The sequence below is a fragment of the Stegodyphus dumicola genome, chromosome 7, assembly GCF_044657685.1.
Source record: "Stegodyphus dumicola isolate Sdum_Otavi_A_Nest chromosome 7, ASM4465768v1".
Classification (NCBI taxonomy): domain Eukaryota; kingdom Metazoa; phylum Arthropoda; class Arachnida; order Araneae; family Eresidae; genus Stegodyphus; species Stegodyphus dumicola.
Window position 1 is genome coordinate 78,792,723 of NC_140774.1, and position 25,134 is coordinate 78,817,856.

At 32.2% G+C, this 25,134-nt stretch overlaps 1 long non-coding RNA gene across 1 annotated transcript in view; it reads right to left on the bottom strand.

Moving 5' to 3' along the window:
* The window catches only part of LOC146996240 (uncharacterized), a 506,022-nt gene extending 481,713 nt beyond the window's left edge, over positions 1-24,309 (bottom strand). Inside the window, exon 1 of the long non-coding RNA XR_015042146.1 lies at positions 24,154-24,309. This is a non-coding gene — a long non-coding RNA (uncharacterized LOC146996240). The remainder of the gene's footprint in view (positions 1-24,153) is intronic.
* Positions 24,310-25,134: the final 825 nt, after the last annotated feature.

Sequence of the window (25,134 nt, forward strand, 5' to 3'; positions counted from 1 at the left end):
AGAGGTTTTGTCCCTGAGAGACTATTGTTTTCGTTTTTCGATTTTGCTTTGAATCACTCTCAATCTCCGTTTCACTTTTCAAACTGTTGTCACCAAATATTATCGCCATGGATTATATCTGAAGAGATTAAATAATGAAAAATCTGCAAAAATGTATGCATGTTTCTCGCATTGTGATAAAATAACGGTACCTAGAGCCATCCACTCTTGAATGATGTAGTCCTACAGCAAATATGGGCATCTGGGAAGCCCAGAACTGAAATTTGGTATTTGTTTTATGATCGATTTCATATTTTGTAAACCTTTAACGAATTTTTGATTAACAAACTCAAAGATTTCAAAGCGAACAATAGCCACATTCTACAGGGAAAAAAAACCTTTTTATCTCCACCGCGGAACTGTGCATCGGAAATTCTAAAGATATGCTCAATTTAAAATTATTTTGCGATATTACTTGTGAACTGAATTTTATGGTTTAAGTGAGAATAGCATGATATTTAATAACTAAAGGTAACACACAAAATGTTAAAAAAAACGCCTCTTTGAACATAGTTTAAAATCTGATACCTCTCAGATTTTCGTTTCTTATTAGAACTATAATTTTTTTAATTGTTACGTAATAAAGAATTTCAAATTAGAATGACTTAAGCTTGTGTAACTAAATTTTACAAGGCAAGCATATGAAAGCAATTAATAAACGAACTATTCATAACAGAAATCTAAAGGATTCTAAAATTTTCGATTAAAAATCAGTATCTTTAAAGAATTAAATATTATATTTCATGTAACCTCGATATAAAAACAGATACCGATTTCTACAGTTTTTTTAAACACATGAAACAATGCTTTGTTGCAGGACGATCTACTCAAAAATATTTCATGCTAAAGTTACAAAAATTTTAATATGTTGTGATAATATACGATAAAACACAATAATATAAAGTAAAATATTCAAATTATTATAGATAATAATCTCAGAAATAAATTTTCTGTTTGCATTATATAAATAAAGTAAGCTACAAAACTCTTTTAGAAAGCTTAACATGAAAAATATATCTCAAAATTCTACGTAGCGAAACGTAGAACTAAAGCAATATTATGTCGCTTTCTTCGACAGAAAAAGAAAAAAAAAACAAAAATCTATTTTCCATCCTAAAATTGAAGATTAGCTTAAGCTCATTGTAAACATTGAGCACTGAAACCTATGTTCGTTTTCGAAAATAAAGTTCAACACGAAAATTAAAAAAATAATAACAATGCGTACTTTCTCGCAAGTAAGCGAATGGTTCGCATAATAAGGATTTAGTTTCGTGTTGCAATTAAGCTTAGCGAAGCCTCTCGTTTCTTATTTGTGTACTACGCAAGCTTCAGCGTACCTTTAAATTTAATGAGATATTTACTTTACCAGAAGCGAGTTTCAGATTTCAGAGAGCGATCAAAATGTTTATTCTTCAGAGAATACAAAGAAAGCTGTCGTTCTGTTTGCTGTCCGTCTACTATGCTGATGACATAGTTTTGTAGTCTTCTTTTATTTTGGCGGAACATTTCAGGTGAAAAGAAAATTTACTATAGTGCTGACTTATTTTGAATGTTTACGACTGATGGCGCTTTGTGCAGGCTATTTCACAGCATTTGAAAATGTTGTTGAATATATGTGTATTTGAAATTCTAGTGTTCCGCAAGAATTCAATATGAGTTTGTTAAGTAATGATGACAAATATGCAAATAACTTAGAAACGTATTTTGAGTCATATATTCATCCACTTAGAGATTACGGATTTGTGGAGGATGGAAACGTGAAGCAATGTGAAAACAATTTTTTCAGTTTGCAAATTTTTTTATATTGATGAATGTAAATGATAAAATTGCACATTTCTTTTTACAAATTCTACAAATTTCTACAAATTTCTGTAAGTGATAAAATTACACATTTCTTTTAAATTTATCACATGAAATTTTAAAATTTCCCTACACGTACGAAGTCAAACTTATGCGAAATTTCAACAAAATGAAAAAAGGCTTACCTTCAAATGTATGTACAGCTACTCAAAGTAAAGTGTAAAAAGCTTATATTTAGTAATTTGAGTTCCCAACTGAAGGATCAATATTATAGTTTAGTGAAAATACTACTAAAGATTAGTGAGCCTTGTTATTTGAAATTTCAAATAATCCTATTTTTATGACACGTATACCCAAAACATAGCTTTACAGAGAACTATAAACAGCAATACATTTATTCAGATTTTAGGCGTTCACGACACAAGTACTGAAGTTTCTTCGAAGAAGTGACACTACTTTTCTTCATTGTATTTCCTTCGCCCTTTAATTAGAGTTTACTTTTAAATATTGTTTAAAATAACCATCAAAAACTGGGCGGCAGAGTATGAGACTCTGTGACAACGGCATACAGCGAAATAACACATACCTTTTAAAAATTAAGCAGTCAGTGGAAGATATCGAATAAAATGTACTTGTTCTTGTTTTGTACTTTTCGATTGCTACCTTTACTTGATTAATCAGTATGAGGTCAAAATGTGTGGTCCGTCATGAAAATAAAATTATTCAAAAGAAAAGGCGTGGAACATGTAGGATGTCCAGCAAAGGAATTTCTGATTTAAGAGTTAAAAATCTTGAAAATGGACAAAGAATGGACAAAGAATACAACAAGGGGCATATTTATATTCAAAACTATAAGATTGTTATACAGAAGTTTCCAAATAATAGATATAAAAGCTTGCTATCAAATGTCGCTGTACAATACGTGCTACGTATAAATAGCGCTCCAGATGACGTAGTATGCTGGGCTCCCTATACGTATAGTATACATAGACGCACTTGAATGTGTGATCGAAATGTGGCCTCTAAAGGCTATTGATGACTTAGTCGAATCGATTTAGTCATCGCCTTCTCGCCTCCCTTTTCACAGCTATGTGGATTCGGGTACCGCCCTCCTCTCAACTTCTTCACCTGCCTCATGTTATAATTGATGCGCAATACCAAGAATTCTTATTTCCCTCTTTTTATAAGGTCTTGAATTTTCACGATTACTTTTCTGTCCTCTTCTGAGACTTGTTTCATTTTTTCTTATTTCTCCTTAGCCATGTTGGCTTCTCCCTTTCTTCTTTTGCTCCCCTCTTTTCTGTTTCCTCCTGCTTCCGCTCATTCTGACTCTTCTGATGTGAAGGTAGACAGTGAAAACTCTAGGTACTCCAAAACTAACCCATCCTTGGTGCTTGGTAAGAGCGATTAGCTCCACCGTTGAAATGTGAAAGGAGGTTAGAGTATAGAAGGGAGAGGTGAAATCATGCATTCCATTGTTTCTGGTGCTGGTCTACCAGAGGTTAGATCACAGTTCTATGACAACAGGGCGTAGTTTTCAAATACGACTGAATGATCCCAAAGGACCTGATGGTAAAAACCATCACAAGCTCTTCGCTAAATGTCCAAAGAAAAGGTAGCGTTTCAGATGGTCTAGTAAGGAGTTTTGGTCGCAGGAAAACTGCAGTTACTCCAGAAAATGTCGCAACTGTCTCTGGAATTATTGAGCAAAATCCAAGGAAACCAGTCTGACGAACTGCAGCAGAGACTGATTTGAAGCATTCCAGTACCCCGAAAATACCAAGAAACAGATTAAACATGTTTCATTCAAAATCCAAAATTACCAGGCGCCAGCATACAGCGCTATCTTTCGGCAGTTTATTTTTTTTTAAACTTCTGTGTAACAGTCTTACGGCTGTAAATGTACCGCTTTCTTTGGTAAAATAGCCGTGTAACACCTCAGAAGTTTCCAGTCATGCTTAGGATAATAAACGAAGAAAGCTATAACACATTTTTTAAAATGTCTTATAGCTTTAGATGTGATGAGACCTGGTGCTTACGATACGGTTCAGAAACATAAAAGACTAAGTGCTGCACAGTGAAAAACACCTTCTTCTCACATACCTAAGAAAAAAACTACGTATGTCGAAATCAAAGGTTAAGGTGATGCTGATTGCATTTTTGGATTACGAAAGACTTTTTCTTAATGAATGTGTCCTTGAAAAATCGATCAGTTAATCAGTATTTTACAACAAGGTGCTTTTACGATTAAGAACCGGAATGAGGTAATTTAGGAAGAATCCTTTTTCTGGGAAAAGGTTTCTTTTACAGGATGATGCTAGGACCCATACAGCATTGTCTGTACGACAATGACCTCTAAAGACTACTGATGACTTACTAAGAATTCATTTGAAATAATAAATCACGCACCATTCTTCCGACAGACTTATCGCCTGCTTAATTGTTTGCATTTTCCGAAGCATAAAGATGGCTATGAAAAAACAGAGATTTGAAAACGTCTTGGATATTAAATCAAATATTACACTATTTTCTGAACGGTCAGTACCAATCCCTAAAACCACTCTTTCGATTATCTGAAGAAAGTTTGCAAAAATTGTATAGATTAATCTGACGATTAGTTAGAAGAGATAAATATATCTGAAAGGTTATAAACATTTCTCTTATTTTTAAGACATTGTCCCGTTACTTTAACCTTTTGAGGCCGGGGCTTTGGTAGCAGTAAAAGCTACCAAAGGTTGGGAAATCTTGAACCGAATGCTTTACCCCCTTTAAGAAATCACCTCCTATTTGCAACAAAGATTCTTGTGTGTAGTTTAATGGATTCTCAGAGGAGTGCATCTATGTCTCAAAAAGAAGACCTTTGAAAGAGATAAGTGGTTAAAACCCTAGGGACGTCAAATTTGACATTTCACTCCACTTTTCAGCTTGCAAAATGGGGGAAAAAGACATGGCCACTAAAGTGGACAACCCCGTCTTTTCAAAGAGAGGACTCTATGGCCACTATAATGGCCATCCCGTCTTCAAAAGATTAAGGGCGCACCAAGTAGGATGCCGATAATTGTATGTCAAAGTATGAAACAATTAATATTTCACACATTTTCTATACATTCTATGCAATGCAAAAAGATAAACAAAGCATAAAATACTGCCCTCTAATCGTGTTTCAAATTTCACATGGCAAGGCATGTGATGATCGAGTCAGATGATAACGATCGAGTCAGATGATAAATTGACTGTTTACATTCAGTCTTTTTTCGGAAGTGGCAAAATACAGGGTGGTTTGAATTAAAGTTCCAATGTGAAATGATCAGAAAAGGAAAACTACTATATCAAATGCAATATAATTTGGTAATCATGTAACAGAGCTCGTGGGAATTTATTTTCCGCGAAAAAAAAAAGGTTAAAAACTCACCACCAGTGGGGAAATGACGCTATATGCAATATTATTAAACGAAATAAGACATGAAGACATTGATTTATAATGCGCTTAATCGTTTCTGAAACCTGTTACAAAGCCTGTTCAATGTGGCGTCCGCCGTTTTTCGAAAGCAAATTAAATCGTATTACTGCATTCTCAACAGCAAAGTACATGTCTTTGTATCGCATCTTTCAATTCCGTCACATTGTTTAGCATAAACAGTGCTTTTGAGATAAACCCATAGCCAAACGTCACAGGGGTTGAGGTCTGGTGACCGGAGTGACCACGAAGTGGGAAGGTGTCGGCCTATAATCCGTTCATTTGTGAACTGCTGCCTAAATAACTGTGTGAAACATGTACCAATGTGCGGTGGGACCCCGTCTTGCATAAAAATCGTAGTGTCTAAAATGCCACTTTGCTGCTGTGCAGGTATCACGAAACGTCTTAACATTGACGCTAAGCATGTAACAGGTTGAGCTGTCGACTGCTCTTCAAATAAAAATGGTTCAATTATGAAACTAGCTGTCATATTATACCAAACGGTGACTTTAGTAGAGTGCAATGAAATTGGGTAGATTACATAAGCGATTTGTAAGAAACCGATTTCCGGAATGCGCACACTTTAGCGAGAGATTTGCGATCTCCCAATCTGTAATTTGTGGTTTTCACGGACGGATTTCTAACTTACACGGATGGCGCACTCGACTTTTATGGCCTTTAAATAGCAGTTTTGTTTAGGTCAATGTTTCTTAAGGGTGTACAACATATGAAACCCGTGTAACAAAAGGTTAAGTTAGATTTCGACCCTTATTTCGTTTAAGAATATTGCATACAGCGCCATGTCCCCCGTGGTAGTGAGGTTTTGAAAATTTTTTCGCGTAAAATAAATTTCCATGACCTCCTTTACATGACTACCAAGTTTGATAACATTTGGTCTAGTAGTTTTCCTTTTAGGACCATTTCAAAGTGAAACTTTAATTATAACCACCCTATATATTGCTTCTCCCCATACTCTGCTACGTAAAAGGAAACAGCAAGGTATAGTGTCCGAGAAGAATTCATGACCTGTTGACATGCAACGACGTTTCTACGATAAACTATCTGAGCCAATGCTATGGAAAACAGTGTTAGCCTAACCAAACCTACTTACCAGAAGTTAGTGAGGAAAAAGACAAAACTAACTATTAGGAAGAAACTACGGGCTTATTGGCTGCTATCTCTATGACGAAAAGTTATTGAAAAGCAAAAATAAACTAATTTATCCTGTTAAAGATGGCGTTATTGCTATCGAGTTCTCCTTCATATCTGTTCATTAAAAGCCTTATCAGTGACTCTCTTTTTAATACTTGCCTAAATACTATTTGTCATTCTATCCAATGCCTAGACATCACATATGGTAGCTAGGAAAATTATATATAATATTTAAATAATGCAAGTGTTTCATTATTTGCTCGAAATCAACTGGCATTCTATATATTGTCTTGACATTGTACAGAATGTGTACTTTTTTTCATTGCTGGTAACATATGTGAAAAACCTTTTATCAGATTTTGTAAGTATTGTCACAAATATCTACGAGAAGTTGTTTTATACTCTAAATAAATGATTATGAAACCCAGAGCTAACAATAAACATGCAGTTTTACACTGAAATTTTGTTTTGCAATTACATGCATATTTATTTGGTTAATATTTGAACATTTAAGTAACTTTTATAACAGTATAATGTTTATTCAAATATTTTTTAAACAGTTTGTCTATATTTCCTTCAAACTAAAGTAACTATTATCGTGGATTGAACAAATATTCGGGCTTCCATAGACTTCCGAATATTTTTACTTACTATTGAACACCTTTTTCAATTTCATGCATTTTTATCTTGTATCTTTTCAAAGACTCGTCAAGTAGTCTCAATAATCATAAAAATTATGCATCTTTGCCGAAGTACATACTCATAATCGAAACCATTTTACAGATTTAATATTTGTAATAAACTAATTGCATTTTAATGAGAAAGATTTATGAAAATGCCGATATTATCGAAATTTTCATCGATATCTGTCAACTTTTGAAAATTATTTTACAATTAGAGTGATTGATGAAGCTCGGAATGGAATTTTCATTGATTATTTTAAGAATGTTCAGAAACATCATTGGCAATTATTAAGGAACTGTAGATGTATATATCTAATACTGTATAGGGTAACAGATTAGAAATGATTTAATGCTCAAAATAATCTAATACATTAGAATTTGAAATATCGGTATTAAATGAGACTAGAGGCTATATGATTAATAGAAGATACATGATTAAATTCAAGCTATTTTCTTGCCCTGCGCACAAAAAGAGTGTATATGAAATGAATAGGATGGAATTTATGGTTTTGTTTATGTAATTTTATGTCAGAAATGATTTCATAAAATATGTCAAAGATTATTTTTGTTTACATCACATTTATAGAAAACAGTTTTGCGGCAGTCAAACAGGAAGTTATTCTTCTTAAATGGGAAAAAATAGAATGAAATCTCTATCCCTCCAGGAGCAAAAGTAGTCTGCTGTAGTCTGCTGAAGAACGTTTTAGTCGTTCGAAGAAAAAGAACTTCGTATATGACTTCTTCTAAATTGATGGAATTTTCAAGCCTACTGTCGAATTTTGCTTAATTTTGCACTTGATTTTGAGATGTGTTTAAGGGTATTATACAGTTAAAATTTTTTAATTGTTTTACTCTTGTAGAACAAAATGTAAAATTTGCATTTATTAATAAAATTAAAGAATAAAACCACTTTGCATTTGTTTAAAGGCGTAGCATATTACTCTTTTCGTTGAACAGAATGCAGTACTACAATTATAAAACAGTTATCCTTCTTCATTCTTTCTACGAAGTTCTGCATTCTTCAAAACAATTATTCTATAGCATTGTTTGCATCGTGAAGATTTTACTTTTTATTAGTCCTATTTTGATAGTATTTACTAAATTTGTTGAAAAAAAAATGATTTAAGAATAGAATTGTTCTTAATCTCCTTTGTCTTCTCTCATCATTTAAATGAAATTATACACCTCTTGAAAATTTATTTGATCATTTACGTTTTCATTTTTCATTTTCTGTAATACTTAATCTTAAGCCTTTTTGATTCTCCTTTTTAGGCAGACAGGGTAATTCTTGAAGAAAATGCCCTTGTAATATCTAATAACAAATAAGGCGTTTGATGTAAAAATTAGCACAAATAAGTAAGACAATGTAGGTTACGGCAGCCTCATTGTATCTCAGACCAACTTTATCGAGCCTTTGATATTGCGGTGAAAACACCAGAAGCTGGAATGTATTACGACGGAGGTGGAGCGCTTGGTTGTATAAATTTGGCCCTCAGTTTGTATTTCTTAGAAACTTCCGAAATTTTTCGACATAATAACCTCGCAAATGACTGAGCTTCGACTCCAATCCGCTCGGGGACGTGAAGAAACTTTTTACGAGTTTCATTACTAATCTTCCTCGCTTTTATTAACCCAAAAAGGACATTAGCCCGAATGAGGTATTGGTTTCCAAGCGGCATTTTGTTTCGAATCACTATAAAGGGCATATCACTCAAATTCTTGCCACCATATAATATCGTTCTGTATTATATTTAAATAAATTAAGTAATGAAGAAGCTGCATGAATGTATGCATGTTACTCACAGTGAAAAAAATGGTACCTTGATCCATCAAACTTTGAATAACGTAGTCCTCCACCAGAAAACTGGCACTTGAAAACACTAATTTTGAATTTGTTTTATTACCTATTTAATTTTTTGCCAATTTTTAACTAATTTTTGATTAACAAACTCAACGATTTCAAAGCGAGCAGTGGAAACACTGTACGGAAAGACATTTTTATCTTCAGCGTGCAAGACTGTCTATCGGAAATTCTAAAGATATGCTGTTTTTAAACATTTTGCGATTTTCCTGCTGAATATAATTTTGTGTGGCGTAAGCGGAAAAACATGATAATTAACATCACGAAATGTAAATAATGTATAAGGTATTTCTCCTGCCATCTTGGCATGCCTCCGTGGTGTAGAGGTCAGCACATTCGGCGCGTATTCAAGAGGTTCTTGGTTCGAGCCCCGGCGAGGTCATTGCTCATTTTTCATCTCGCCTGCTTTCAAAAAAACCTAATGACTTGACCAAAAAAAGGCTTTTCAAAGCCATCTTAGTAAGAAAACGTAACATTGATATGATAAAAACGAAAAGATTGATAAAAACGAAAAATAAATATTTTGCCAACACTGCATCGGGGCATTGCCAACACTGCATTAAAGCTGCATCGCTATTGAGCTGCATTACACCTGCATCGTATAATTGTGCTGTTGAACTGTATATGGCGCAAGTGTGAAGAAAATTATGCTTAATAATAAAATTAAACAGACATAAAAATGGGGCTAGTAAGAGGGAGTGTAATATCAGACTGATAAGCTACAAAACTTAACAAATTTGAGATGACCGTTCAAATCTGAAGCCTTTTAGATTTTTTTTGCGATACAATTACGCAGAAATTTTAATAAAGGTTTATTAGATTAATAAATAAATAAATAAATAAATTATAAATTATATTATTAATAAAGGTTTATTACCATATTATTTTTGTCTGCAACTTCATCAAGCTAATTAGTGTAGCTTCCTAACTACTATATATTGATGAGAATTAACTAGTGTAAATGTTTTAGAATTATTATGATGATTGTGAGAAATTAATAATTGAATGTCAAATAGTCTTATTAGCTTTGCTTTCAGTCGAATTTTAATTCAAGTTAAGAATATTGAATTAAATATTGTTATAAAATTAGTGATAATAATATAAGATAATTGGCTGGCAGATGCTTACCTTAAATTAACTATAAACCGCACGAAAATACTTCGCCATGTACTGCATTTATTTATTATTATACGGTTTTTCCTTCGTACGTCTGGTTTATTTATTTATTTATTTATTTTTAGGTTTTTGACACCTCTTTATTTATCTGAATTTTTTGAAATCTTTTACATACACTTGTTTGCGATGACAATACAATACTCGCAATAATGGTTTCAAAATTTGCTATAGAAATATTTTTAAAATTTAGTGCTTTATTGTTTCTCATGCACCCTTGTTAATGGTTAATGATCAGATTATTCATCGCAGGATTTAATTTTTTACATTTTAAGATAATTTTTTAAAAAGTTTGAAATGGAGATTTTATTTTTGTATTTTTAAATTAATTTCCAAATTGGTAGTTTTTCTAAAACTGATCGATTTTTAGCGTTGTATGTATGTTGCTAACAATGATGAATTTGGAATCAAATCTATCACTGTTAGCAGATGTCTAACTGCAGGTGATGATAAAATGAGATTTTAAAGTGAGACAAGAAGTTAAATAAATTGAGCGTCAATTTATACTTCTGGGCATAGCTGAAGGTCTTTTAAAAATTACATCACACGCATACTTTGTTGATTGGAAGAAATAATTTGTCTATGTCCTGAGTTAATGACTTTTTTCTTTGAAATTTTTTCCCATTCTATCGACTATCAAACTATAAATAAAATAAATAAAATCTTTCTAAATCACACAGCTTTAGTTCTACATATAAAAAGAAAAAACTAATTTTTTAGTTATCATAATATTCTATTAGATATCAGAATATCATATTATTCATATGTGAATGCAAATAAAATCATGGAGTACAAGCATGCGAGATTCATAAAAATATTGATAAAATTTTAGAGACTAATGAAACTGATACACAGAAATGACATATATAAGAATAATTATTTTCAATTCACTTAAATTTTACTTCGATAGTTTTGGTTTAAAATTTGCTATTGTCAGCAGCTTCGTTATTTTAGCTTTAGTCACATAATTTTGCATACAGTTTGCTATCGTCAGGAAGACTATTATGATGACTAAAAGTTTTAATTTTTTATTTACATTTTAGTGAATTTAGCTAGAACCCATATAATTTTAACATTTTTATATATTTTAATGATTATACCTTTAAAGCAAAGTAATGCATTATGGCTTGGTAACGGTCGAAAGCGAGGCAATTATTTTGTTTTAGAATGCAATCGAGATTAGAATGCATTGTCTCTAAGGAAATGGCGTAATGGCGATTTATAAGCTTCGGTCATTACGTTCTATTATTAGGTGATATACGCTGAGGAAGCGATCGCTGAATAGAATAGGATTAAGGTGGATTTTCTTCTTTCAGCTCATACTTTCGCTGCTGTCGCTGACGATGTGACTCAGAAGGGGAGGGGTGGAAGTTTCTAACATCTACGATTCAGCGTTTTTGGGACTTTTCGAAGACGATACAGAAAATTGGTTTGCTTTACTTTGCTATGATCTTTGTCATCAATATCGATCCAGCTTTATCGATGCTGGCCTCAGCAACAAACTTTCTTCCATGTTCATTTAATATATTATTTCAAGGAATTCGCATGCTGATTTTATCATATTCAGAAATTTGTATTTGGAAAGCCGCTTTAAAGGTAAATTGGATTGCCAAAGAAAATTAGACTAAGCATGTGCTTTTGCTCTATTCTACTCTGATTTAGAAAATGAAGTTTAAAAATGAGTTGGTAAACTGAATGGCTTTAATCTACATAACCAGCTTTCTTTGTTCGATTGTCTCATTACGACTGTATCTAGAATATGGAAGCCAGGGTTGTTTACTTTAGCAAGATGTCTACATCGAAGACACTTTTCTGGAATATTGACGCCTGTTAAAATTATTTTTGAGAAAAATAATGAAAAAAAAACATGTTGAGGGAAACTGAATACCGATAATTTTCAGTTGATGTTCAGTGTAGCCTGAAGAGAAAAATCCGATCTAAAATGTGAAATTAATTAAACCAGCAAACTTAGACTGGCATACACTTTAAACAGCACTCTCTACCAAGCTAATATAGATAAGATCATTCTTGAAATCGAGACGGTTTTACTTAAATATATACCCTTTTACGACTGTATTTTTTGGCTAATTCTACTGATCTGTGATCTACATTCGCTTGGCCAACCACAGGCACCTTACTTTGTTAATTATTTAAGTTGTTAATAAATGAGGCTGACATCAGAGATGCTCTTAACAAATTTAATAATTTTCGTGCTTATTCTGTTTTCATTTTTATCACCTGAAAATGGTTAATATTGTTACAAATTATATATATAATTTTAGTCGAATTATATGTAAATTATATAATTTTAGTCGAATTATATGTAAATTGTAGTATCCCTTGTATAATGTCACATGAAAGGCCCCATAAATGCGAAGCACTGTCAGCAAAATAATGTTATAGTGTTTTCCATTTAAAATAGAGGTAAATGGCTATCTAATCAAATCAGTGACATAGCGCCAAGTTGACAATAGATTTGACGACACATTTTTATAACCAAATTTGGCAAGAAATCGCCAAAAGTCTCCAAAGTGGCGACCATTTCTCGACATTTTAATCCTGTATCTATATAATTGTAGCTGGTTCAATTCCTATGTAACTGTAATTGTATGCGGCCCTATGTAACTGTAATTGTATATGCCTTCAAGCAATTTCGAGAAATCGAAGGTACTGGATATTTCTTCGTGAACGGTAGTTGAGAATCTCGAGAGATCACTCTGCGAGTTTACTCATTTCAAGCATTTTTTATTGCCTACCTACTATTTAAGTTTGAATTGGTAACTACTAATTGTGCTCTGTCAAACTGAAAAGAGCTTGTAGAGACATTAGGTGTTTGGAAGCAGGAGACATGAAAAATGAGCAATGCCCTCGCCGCAGCTCGAACCACGGGCCTCTCTAATACGCGTCGAGAATGCCGACCACTACACCACTAAGGCATGCTAAGAAGGTGGGAGAAATGCTTTATAAGCTGTACGAGTAACTTTGTGAAAAGTTCTAGAATTGCAGTGTTTCTCTAAGGAAAGTAAATTTTATCAAGCTATCATCGGGTCTGAGTGCATTCAATCCGTACGCACTTAACAATATTAAGTACGGGTACAAGATGTCATAATAATTTGAGAAAATTTAATAATGTGAAAAAGCTTTCATCACCTATTTTAAAACTTATGAATACACTATACTAAGAAAATCATTCATAAAATAGAACGTTGTAACAATATTTATTTATAACTTCATAAACACAAAACATGTAGTCATTTGAGCAATTAATTACAACCAGTTTAATACGTATTATTATTCTTCTCCCATATGATGCTTACCTCGTTAATATTTTTATTTGATAATGAGTCAAAATGGCAGTAAAAATAGATTGCTAAAATTATCAAATCATTCTTTGTTAGCATAATTATTAAGTTCTGAGATCTTCTGCATTCATTTTTTTAAGTACATAAGGCTGTGTTTCTCAACGAAATAATTTCTTATGAATTTAAAAAGACATTAATGTCATAATAGTTGCTAGGGAAATGTAAGTTGATGTATGTCCAGGAAAGCAATGCGAAATTAGAGATATGCTGGAGCGTTTTAATCTACATCTTTCCGTAAGCGGAAACATGTCCACTCCATACAAAATATGGTTCTCAGAAATGAGAGGCAACTACTTTATGAGCTTCAGCACACGTGTTGCATAAAATTTGCATCAGAATCAACCTCATAATACCGTAAAACTTGAGGAATTTCTAATTTTGAAACGAATAGAACTTGCTTCTAAATCAACATGCATAAATATCGCTGTATTTTGTTAAAACATAAAATGTAATAAAAGCTTTCCCTCTAGTTTAGATGTCTACTCTTGAAGTAATGACGACATCCTAACAAAAATTCTTATTAAGAGTGGAAAACAGATTAGTCAAATACTTTTATGTCCAAAATAAAGAATATACTGTGAACGTGCTTGTGTAGCAAAATATAATGACTGTTTTTTTAGCAGTAAGCTGTCTTAAGCTCCGAACGCATTAAATATAAATTCTGGAAAACGGCAGTGTTTATTTTTCTGAAGAGTATAAAACCTTTACGATAAGTACAGATATAGGGATTTATATGTTAAGGTAAAAAAATATGGCTTTATATTTTAATTTCTAAATATTTTGTCGGGAAACGATTTCCATATGTAAATTTACTTAAAATAAGATTCAGACTGTTATGAAAACAGCTTTTTCATTGAAAGGAGAGAACTTTAAGGGTAAAAGTTTATTTCTATATGAATGCAATATGCTAGTCAATCAATCACGATGCGTTAATTAATTAAAAAATAATAAATCTCTAACTTTACGCGCAAACTTCGCGAAGACAAGGTTTATTTAGTTTTAGTCACTTACTAAAACTAACTAAAGCTTACTAAACTTATTAAAGCTAGTTTTATATTATTTCATTAGTCGATTTTTATGCGTGCATTATTGTCGCTGTTGAGCCAGCATCTCCGCAATTTTCATCCCTTACGAACTGAAGTGAACTGAACACTAAAATAAACTAGACAAACAGTAGATTCAGTAATGAACAGAAGTAGAAATGAACCCTTCATACTGTATTAGCAATTAATCTCCTGTCATTTAAATTCTTTGTAAACTTCTAATTTTTAGACTGGATTAATGAATTCATTTTTCAGAATCTTTCTATCACCAACCCACCGTGAAGACGGAAAAAGGTTAGTTTTACTTTTCCTATATTATTATTGATCTTCAAAATTATTTATTTAATACATTCGAGAACAAATTTAGAATCCCACAAAAAAGCTGCACACGTTTCAAAAATTATCTCTTTGTTCTTAAGCTTAATAGAATTCATCTCTGAATCAGTCAACTTGTCATTTTAAGCTCATGAAAATATTTTTGAAGCGTATCTTCGCTAAATTTGGTTAAAAAAATATAAAATATTTTTCTAATGAGTTTTTTTTTTCCTTTCAGGAATTTATTTAAGCAAATTGAATATTTTGATCATTGCTTTTATCCCTTGTACATATGCATCAGATAAAAAATTACCATTAAACATTATTTGAGAAAGTCTTTCCTATTAAAGTATCAAAACTGTGTTCATAAAGCTTTCCACATTTTTACCATTACCTTTATAACTGATGTCATAAAATAATAATAAATGTAATAAAACCTGAAAACCCTTTTTTCGTGTGCTACTCATATAGTATATACATTAGTTGTTTCTTAAATAAAGACAGCTCTCAATAATTAAAGACAGTTTAGAATTATTTAAATTATTATTAAGCTCATTTAATATTTATTATATTGCAGATTTAATAAATACATTATATCAAAAACCTATTTACGTTGAATTAAATTATACGAGTCAAAGTCTTTAGGTTAATTAATTCATCAGACTTTAGGAAAGAACTTAGAAAGTTAAAGAAAATTAAAATGAAAGCTAAGGATATATATATATCTGTGTGTGTAAGATATATGATATAAAATATTAAAGAAAACTACTAACTTAATTCGCAATAGCCTTTTCAATTCCCTATTTTTTTTCCTACATCCTCTTCAAACAATCTGTACTGCTTGACTCAAGTGATTAAATTCTTCTGCAGTGATCTACAATGTTGTGGGTTTTCATCCAATCACCATTTAAAACGGAAACAAAGAAGACGAGCTCATAAACACCCCCAGCTTCTTTTTACGCAGTCTGTTTTTCTGCCTTCCCTCGTCTAACTAGCATCTGTTTAACACTCTGCAACTTTCATCTATCATTTAAAAATATAATGTGTTTTATATAAAACTATGGAGTTCTTCTCGCACCTATAAAGATGGGAAGCAAACAAAATTGTCTATCCTAAGAAATTATTCTTCAAAAAAAATAAAGTTATATATTGTGTTATCTCTAACGTATTCAAAGTCTGCAAGTATTTTCTTCTATCACGCATCCGATTCGCGTGGGAGCTACATCTCAGCCATAACTAAAAAGTGTAATAGGTGCCTTCTTCTCCAAAATTCTTAAGCACACATATATCTATATTTAGATATATCTATAAATATCCCTTATCATCTATAAAAAATTTGCAAACGTATACACGACTTTCAGACACCAGAGTTTTCTTAATTTTTCTTTAACGCTTTAAAGTGTTATTTTTTATCTTACTGCTAGCATTTGCAATAACAACAAAAATTATGCAATTTAATACAAATAAAAATCGCAATCATGCACGTAATCACAATCCACGTTTAAGCACATTTAAAGAAAGAACGATATTCCAATTTAATCACCTAAGGTTAATGGACCGAAAGGTTTTTACGTTAAATTTAAATTCTGTTGAACTCACTAGGAACTACTAAATCTAGAGCTATTATAGTTCTGCAAGCTTAAGGAAAAACTGTTTTACAGCAAGGAATTATATGTAGATGATAATTGAAGATTATCTGTACATAAAGGATAAGATTAAAAATAATTGCAATATGCACATAATAAAGATAGAAAATATATTAAGCAATGGTTTCTTTATTAGTTCTATAAAAAAACTTACTTTCAAACTCAGTTTTTACTTTCAATTCCTAAAATCTTGCGCAACTCGCAACGGACAATTATTAACGTATTTTCACGTTTAAAGAAAATCTCTGTGTACAGTAGATGTTTTTTACCAGAATATCATTATCTTTGTCAACCTTTTGGTTTCTTTTTTAATTTGATATTTCAGGCAATCTATCGACATCAGACATAGGTGTTTTCTTTATATAATACAATTTTTCTTGCTTAATCTGAAGCTTCAGTCCAATGGGCACTTTCCTCTAACATTCTAAACTCCAAACTAATTCTTCAAGAATTATATTTTTTCCTTTTATCTCATGTATATATTGCTGATTTGTATTTATTTAATACTTTAAGGATGATTTAACTATTCGTATAAATGTTTACGTTTTCAAAATAATTTTATACGATGTACTTTCCAACCATTAGATGATTAAACTTGACTTCGTAGAAAATAATCTAATAATGGTTAAACCCTGAAAGATCTAAATTCACGTGGAAAATGATCACAAAGATTTCGTTTCTGTATCTCATTTTGAAACATAATATATCGCATTTACCGTAAGAGGAACTAAATCTGTCAGCGAGTGTTATAAAAACACAGTTCCTTTAAATTATGACAAAACGAAGGGTGCATTCCAAATAAATTTCCGTTCACACAACTCACCAATAAAGAAAGACACAGGGAACATAATAATCTTGATATAAATTTTCTATTAACGTTATTTTTTCCAAGATCGCGAACTCGTTATTTATGTATAAATTCTCAACGAAATGTTTCCCACCATTTATATAAGAATCTGAATTCGTACGTCAGCGAATGTACAGATATTGACTTTACAGTACTTTTGATTTCGTCTTTGATGTTCCTTTAAAGACCTTCTCCTCGGAAAATCGACTTTCAATACACGTTACAGCAGAAACTACTTGTCAGATAAATATCGGCAAATTTCAAAGTTTAGGAGTATAGTACTGGGAAATGTGGCTCCAGCTGCTACATCTTATTTCTGCCGCTAACTTATATTGAAAGGAACAAAATCAGAAAATGGTTAGGTCTTTTTAGTTTTTGGTCGTGTCAGCTTTTATTTGAAATTTTCCGTTACTTTGACAAAACTAGTGTTTCAGTACTTGTTGCCTTCCGTGGAATGCTTAAGAGCACCCGACTGATAGTTTTCAATTAAAAAAGAGGAAAACGGTTTCAGTCACTTTGACGGCTGCATAAAATTACTTTTGCCTAAGTAACAAAAGTGTCTGAATTTCGATTCCTAATTGTTAATGCTAAATAATTCGTTCGTGCATATTTTGTGAAATTTTGAGGCACTTAAATGTTATTTACATTAAAAACGTTTTTTTAAAAAATTCATATTTTTATTCAATTTACATTGCAAGCATTTATTATTTTAGTAATAGTTAAAAACGTTTAAATAATGTACTTTTCATTAACATCCAAACATTCTGGCTCTTGAAGCCTTTTCCAACGCATAATTTGGCCCCTTTTTTAAAAATGAAATCAGAATGGATAATATTATTCTAAAAACTATGGAAAAACCAGTATTTCCAAGTAAGACTTGTGCGTCTGGAGACAACATAAAGCCAAAGTAAAGTTCTATGCTTAAAATACGTATAAGATTATTCCTTTGTATGTCCGTAAATATAAAATAAATGACCAAAATGCAGATTATACTCTTGTAAAAAAAAAATTCATACACAAGTACAGAATACTTAAACGCATTCAATAAAGAGAATGTATTGAATTAATCGCACTAAAGTAAAACTAAGAATAATTAAATTTATCTCATCAAAAGTAAAACTCTGTACGCTTAAGAGAGCAAAATAAATATCACAATTAAAAGACGCCGCACAGCTAAATTGCTTGAGATTGAGACAAAATTATCTCTTTGTCTGAAAGAAAGCACTATATTTACAGTAGTTTTCGACATAAGTGAGTTAATTGTATCGACAGCGATCCAAAACGCATCAGTCTATTTGTCCACGAAAGTCCTGAAGCAATATCTGTCAAGATGTCGGCTTCGGAGTTTGTATTCTCTCTTTAATTAACCCTCCGTTTGAGAATGGTCGTCTCCTTAATGAGCTTCGATCTCTGCCACAATTTTTATAATCCCGGATATCTTAGTAGCTGCTGTCATGTCGTCCAATAAATCGTCAAGCCGCGTGGACCGTCGCGTGACTGCCGTTCTTCGGGTACGAAGGACCACGAGGGGAGTGAAAATCCCACCCTACATCTCTCGAGTCCAAAGAATACATTCCTTCCAAGATGCTGGCGAAGTGACGCTGAGGGGCAGGGAAGCGAGAAGGTCGATTTTTATTCAATCTGGACTCTTTTTCAGAAGCAAATCCGGGTGATTTTTCATTTTGTGCTTGTGGAGGAGGCGATAGAAGAAGAGAAGAGGTGATAGCAAAAGGGTGACTCTACTACTTGTCATTTTGACATTCGTCTTACGGGTTGTGTTAAAGAAGAATATCCAAACGCGCGTTTAAGAAACTAAGTAAGCAAATGCGCCATTTATGACCATATTTGTTATATACTTGAAGAAGACGTTAAGGCAGCTCATAAGAACATAATTAATCAACATAATTTTCTTAGACACTTACATGTCAGTTATACAGGATATCCCGAAATTGCATGCCCGCTTTAAATGATCATAAAATCAGAATTTATTAACATGCCATTTATCTTCAGAGCTTCAATAGATCTACAAAAATTAATAATTTGCTTTTCTGTGTTCATTTTTAAATCTAATCCAATAACTCCAAATACTTTTCCTTGGAAGGTGTGTGCGCTGTCTTCACATCTTGCTAATTTTTCTAGCAAAACTACACTTTTCGTCCAGATTAACTTCACTGTGCATGTGAATTATTCTTAGAAATTAAATTTTCAAATGACAACACTTCAGAATAACACAGAAGCATGATTTAAAAATTCCTTTCCCACAACTTACTTGCTCACAGATTTCCTTCAATTCAGGGGATATTTTTTCCATCAGTTTTCATGCCCTTAGGAGTTCACTGATGTCGGTAATCTCCATATCATTTTGGTGAACGTTCTAAATAGTTCACCCGATTCAAAATTACTTCTTATTCTGATAATGGTAAGCTATCTATGTGGATCTGAACTCCTTTCTAATTACATGCGCATATTAACTGCATTTTCAAAATTCCAGCACGCAGCTAGTCTAATTTCATACTTTGATTCAAATCAGCTACACTTGAGAGGAATAAAATTAAGTGAATTATTAATTGTTAAGGTACGTGTACATTTTTGGGAGATACTGCAGTTTTAGTTCATTAACTGATGACAGTTAAAACGTAATCAAATTTGCTTTAAGTTTGTCAATATCTACATGTTTTCGTATTCTGTGTTACACCATGAAATGAATCATACCATATGCGGGCATTTTCTAATGCCACTCTAGTTGAAACATCGGTGGTTCTTGACCTGGGTTTATTCCCTATAAAAATGTACTTCAAAGAGGCTACAGGGGTTTCATTTTTTTTAAATCCCATGAAAATTTGTATACATAAGAAATAAAAAAATTTGAAAGGTTTCAGATTTTAACGGTCACACAAAAGGGTTTGTTAATATTTTTTACCCTCTCGCTGAGCTCGAAGTTTAGAATCTACTGTTACACTCACTCTTACTAACCCTTTTTCGTCTTTTTTGCTTTATTATTAAGCATCATTTCGTTCTCACTTACGCCATATACAATTCAACAGGAAAATTACAAAATTTAAAAGCAGCATAGCATTTAGAATTCCCGATGCAGCGTTAAGTGTTGCCATACGTTTTTTCCGTCTTTCCTTTATCACATCAGTGTTAAGCTTTCTTACTAAGATGGCTTTAAAAATTTTTTGTCTTATTATTATTAATGGTTTGTGTTCTTAAATATCCCCTTCTTAGCGCTTACGCCACATAAAATTCGATTCAACAACAAAATCAAAAACATATTTAAAAACAGCATATCTGTGGAATTTCCGATAGACAGTCTCGCGCCATGGAGATAAAAATGTTAATGTTGCCACTGCTCGCTTTGAAATCCTTGAATTTGTTAATAAAAGATTCGTTTGCAAAATATAAAATAGATAATAAAACAAATTCGAAACTCAAAATTCGGGTTTCCATGTGTACCTATTTATGTGGAAGATTATGTTTTTCAAAATTTGATGTTGTGTTTTCGCAGTTTTACAATTTTCAGACATTTGTTTTTTCACAATGCGAGAAACAGGCATACATTCAAGCAGATTCTTCATTATTTAGTTTCTTTAAATATAGTACAGGGAGATGATATTTGGTGGACAAAATTTGAAAAGCGATATGCCGTTTATAGCGATTCAACATAAATTTCCATTTCGAGGCAAAAATAATATTTGTTATTCCCTTTTAGGCTAAAAAAAGAAAAAACATTTTACAAATGTTTCGTAAATCTCGCTCTCATCACATTCCACTTTGACGTCTACCCTCACTCCTTTTTATACTCAAATTAAAAACTGATAAAACTCAATTTTTAAATTCAACAGAAATAAAGTTATTACAACTTTCAAAGAAATAACGTACAAAAACGACGCTAATAATGCGACCAGGGAGCTACGAGCTAAGTGCAAAGAATTACTATGTAGCCTGTAGCCAGTCTTATAATCCAAAGACAAGGCAGTGAAGTTAAGGTATACATATTTTGCTTGATCCCTGCTCCCCCCCAAAAAAAACAAGTATGCGAAAGTGTAATTTTCATCATTACATAATTTAGGGAATGAGGAATGTAGGAATAAACAACGCTTTCGATACAGAACTTACTTGCGAGCAGAAAATTAAGAGTGATACGTGAGTTATGGATATTTTACTGTACTGACTAAGCTGATAAAGCTGTGAAGTTTAATTAATAGTGAAATTTTCATTTACGTTTGATTTTGCTACATTCCATCCGTTTAAAAGGTACTCAGTTTAGCTCAGTTAAAGTAGATGAAATATGAAATAATGCAAGCTCTTCCTATTTTATATAAATCCTCCTCTGAACAGTTATTGCTTTTAACTGTGGAAGAACGTAGCTGAGCTTAAGTATTACATATAGCGACATTTGCGAAATCAGGAGTATTTTGTCCACAGAAAGTGTGTAGTAAAAGCTGACCAAGAATGTAGTTGAGCGGTGAGAGTATTTGAGTATTTTGTAAAGCCCATCAGCAGCGGAGCGGTAAAGTCGCTGAGCACGGGTAGTTCGGTCCGAGGTTTGAATCCGGCGAACGGAGTGGCTTTCTTGGTTTTCCTCACGTGTAACGTGAATACCATTCAGTTTTCCTTATCTGAGTTTTCCTTAGCAAAGTTCTCCACGAAGGCATCCCTCCCCTTAAGCCCTCGAGGCTTTGCGTATTCACATAAACCGGTATGTTATAAAGTGTGTTAGAGTATGAGATAGTGACGTTTCTTAACTATCTCGGTAACTCAATGAGTTTTGCTGCATTATTATCAGAATAGGTTCTGCTATAAGCTGTATCCCTTTAGTTTGTAACCAGTAAAAACCACATTAAACAATAAATATTAATAGTTTATTTAGATCTGTTCCTCTTTAGGAGGTTCTAATTAGCTAAAGAAGAGACTGGATTGGCGATAAAGCGCCAATAAATAACTCTGGCTTTCTGGCCAAACATAAACTCTAGTTTATCGACATTTCAAACATTTCTTCGACTAACGACTTAATATGTAACAGATATGAGGCCGTTAACTGAAGTTACTGTTTAATGTTATTCGTTTGATTATGGAAACACACGAGGCCTCTCGGTCTACAAAGATATATGCCTTCGTGAAGGAACTTCTAAGGAAAACTAGCTTATATTCACGTTACATATAGGGAATACTAAGAAAAAGCCCAGTAACTAGCCCATACAACTCTAAGCCATCAGTCTTCAGCCACCAGCGCGTCGCCATTACATGAAAAGATTTAATATTATATCTAGACTAAAAGGTTAGAAATACTTATTAAAATTGCTGGCCAAAAGTAACAACAAAAAGGTTTTAATTGCGAAGTAGGAAGCCTCGATAAAACATAAAATCATTTGTTTCCTAAACAACTATTTTGAAAAGCAGCTCTGCTTAAACTGCAAAAGATTTTATACTAAAATTTGAGATTTTTGAAACACTTACTAAAATGTTCTATAAGAATATTTGCGAAATTTAATATAATTTTTAGAAGCTGAATGAAACAAATAATATTTTACAAATTCAAGGAAAACTCAGAATTCTCTTATCAGTCTCATTACAAATATAAATGTCTGCAATTCAAAAATAATTAAATCAAAGAATTCATTTTTGACAGTACTATAAAGCAATTTCGGAATATCATTTCAGCTTTCTTTGAAGCGTCACATTGTTCTTATGCATACATCGAGAAATTCTTTTAGTCCAAAGATTTTACATTTAAAGAGCAAGCAGCTATTTTCAGCAATAAAAGACACTATTAAAATGCATTTTTACACTCTCTAAGAACAACTTTCAAGGCAAAAATAAAATCAAATAGCTTATTTGCATATTTATATTATTTCCAATATTCTATTTGCTTCCGTTATTTGCATTTATTTTCATATTTATATTATTCACAGTCTTATTAAAAGCGGCTTTATGCTGTCAATGTTATATATTATGAAGACATTCGAAGAATATATTTTAAAGTGGAATTCTTCGATGCTGTCAGATTTTCAAATCAACACGTTTCATTAAATTCAAACTAATTACATATATTCCTCAACTAAATAAGCCAAAGGTAATTTCAAAGAGCTGGAAAACTCTTACAAGGTGACTTATTTATTTTCACAATTTTTAAAATGTTTCTTTCTGTATAGCATCTATTAGAGGAAGTCTACGTATGTGCAATATATATAACCAAAAAAGAAATAAATTAAATAGAATTAATATGTTACTTCAATGGTAAATTTACTAATAGAAATTACAAAAAGAATATAATTCAAAATCAGTTGAATAAAAATTTAAGCAGAAGTAAAATAATATACTTTAAATTTCACGCAGTTTTAAAAAGTAGATGAAAATTCTATTAAAAAGTAGATGAAAATTCTGCAACAGAAAGACTTTTGAACAGCAGTTTTAACTTAACATTTCCAATTCATGTCTTTCGTGATAATTGTGATAATTTAACTAATTTTGCACCGTTTTGTGCGACATTAATAATAATTGTTAATTTTTTTTCAAAATAATTGGTATTATATATATAAATTAATATAACTGGTATTATATATATAAATTTAGTAATTAATTTTCTCCTAAAAACGGAAGTGTAAAACTATTTTAGATTGAAACTTGAAAAATTTAATATTTAAGAGGACTGTGATAAAATTACTAAAAACTTGTAATAAACTTTAAAATGTCCAAAATTTATAATATGCATAGAAAAAGTATGTTTTAAAGAAGAAAAATAAAACGAATAGTTCATACATAAAATACATACGTTCTTACAGACATCACAAAAAATATTCTAAGCTGTATCTATATGGCCTTGCCGAAAATTTAGAAACAAGCAGCTTGCTGCGTGTGGTTGCATTTCCGACTGCTTAGTACTGAGATGAAGGACCTATATATGGAGAAATCCTCATAGAATCTTGAGTTCTACATTTGAATAGGAGATTGTACAGTCTGTGGTGACTCCATAATAATATGGAGTTTATTTAGCTGGCATTCAAACGTATATTTATGACACGCCTATACACCTGTCAGGTTGAATGCATAATTTGTGACGATCTGCACCGGTTCATGTCCTGCTTTCGTTTTGCTGGGTTTAGCATCAAACAGAATATTAAGTGCAGTCACATACATCTGAAGATAGCAAATTATGGCAAGAACTCATATTTGGGTTTGTATTTATGCAGGGTTACCCAAGTTACCAAATCAAAATGTTATTGAGTTCATCCAAGATGACATGTAACGTGAGATAGAACAAAGAATCCTATGCCTCTAAATCCAATAAAATTATTGACCCTTTTGGTGAGAACATGGTATCCATTGCCTAGAAAATATTCTCTCAAAGTATCGAAATCAAATTTACTGCATTTCTACACTCATGAAGAGCCAAAACAATATAAAACTGGTGAACAAATTTATTAACATTGTAGTATATTTATGTATCCGACAGTTGTTCACTTTAAAGTAAAATATGATCCGGAATAACGGAATTGATTATGTCACTAGAATTTGACGGATTATTGGTTTGGTTTATTTAATTACGGCAAAGCAAGGGCTATCTAATTAGGGGCAGGGATGTCTTCATGGAGGACTCTCTGGACATTCGAAGGTGAATTGGTTCGTTTGCAAGTTATATATGAATAAAACCACGAAAACGCCCATACAGCCAGCCTGTTCACCTGCCGTCAAACCCAACTCGAACTACCAGTGTTCAGCGACTTTATTATTCGGCTGGTGGGGAGCTCAAGTT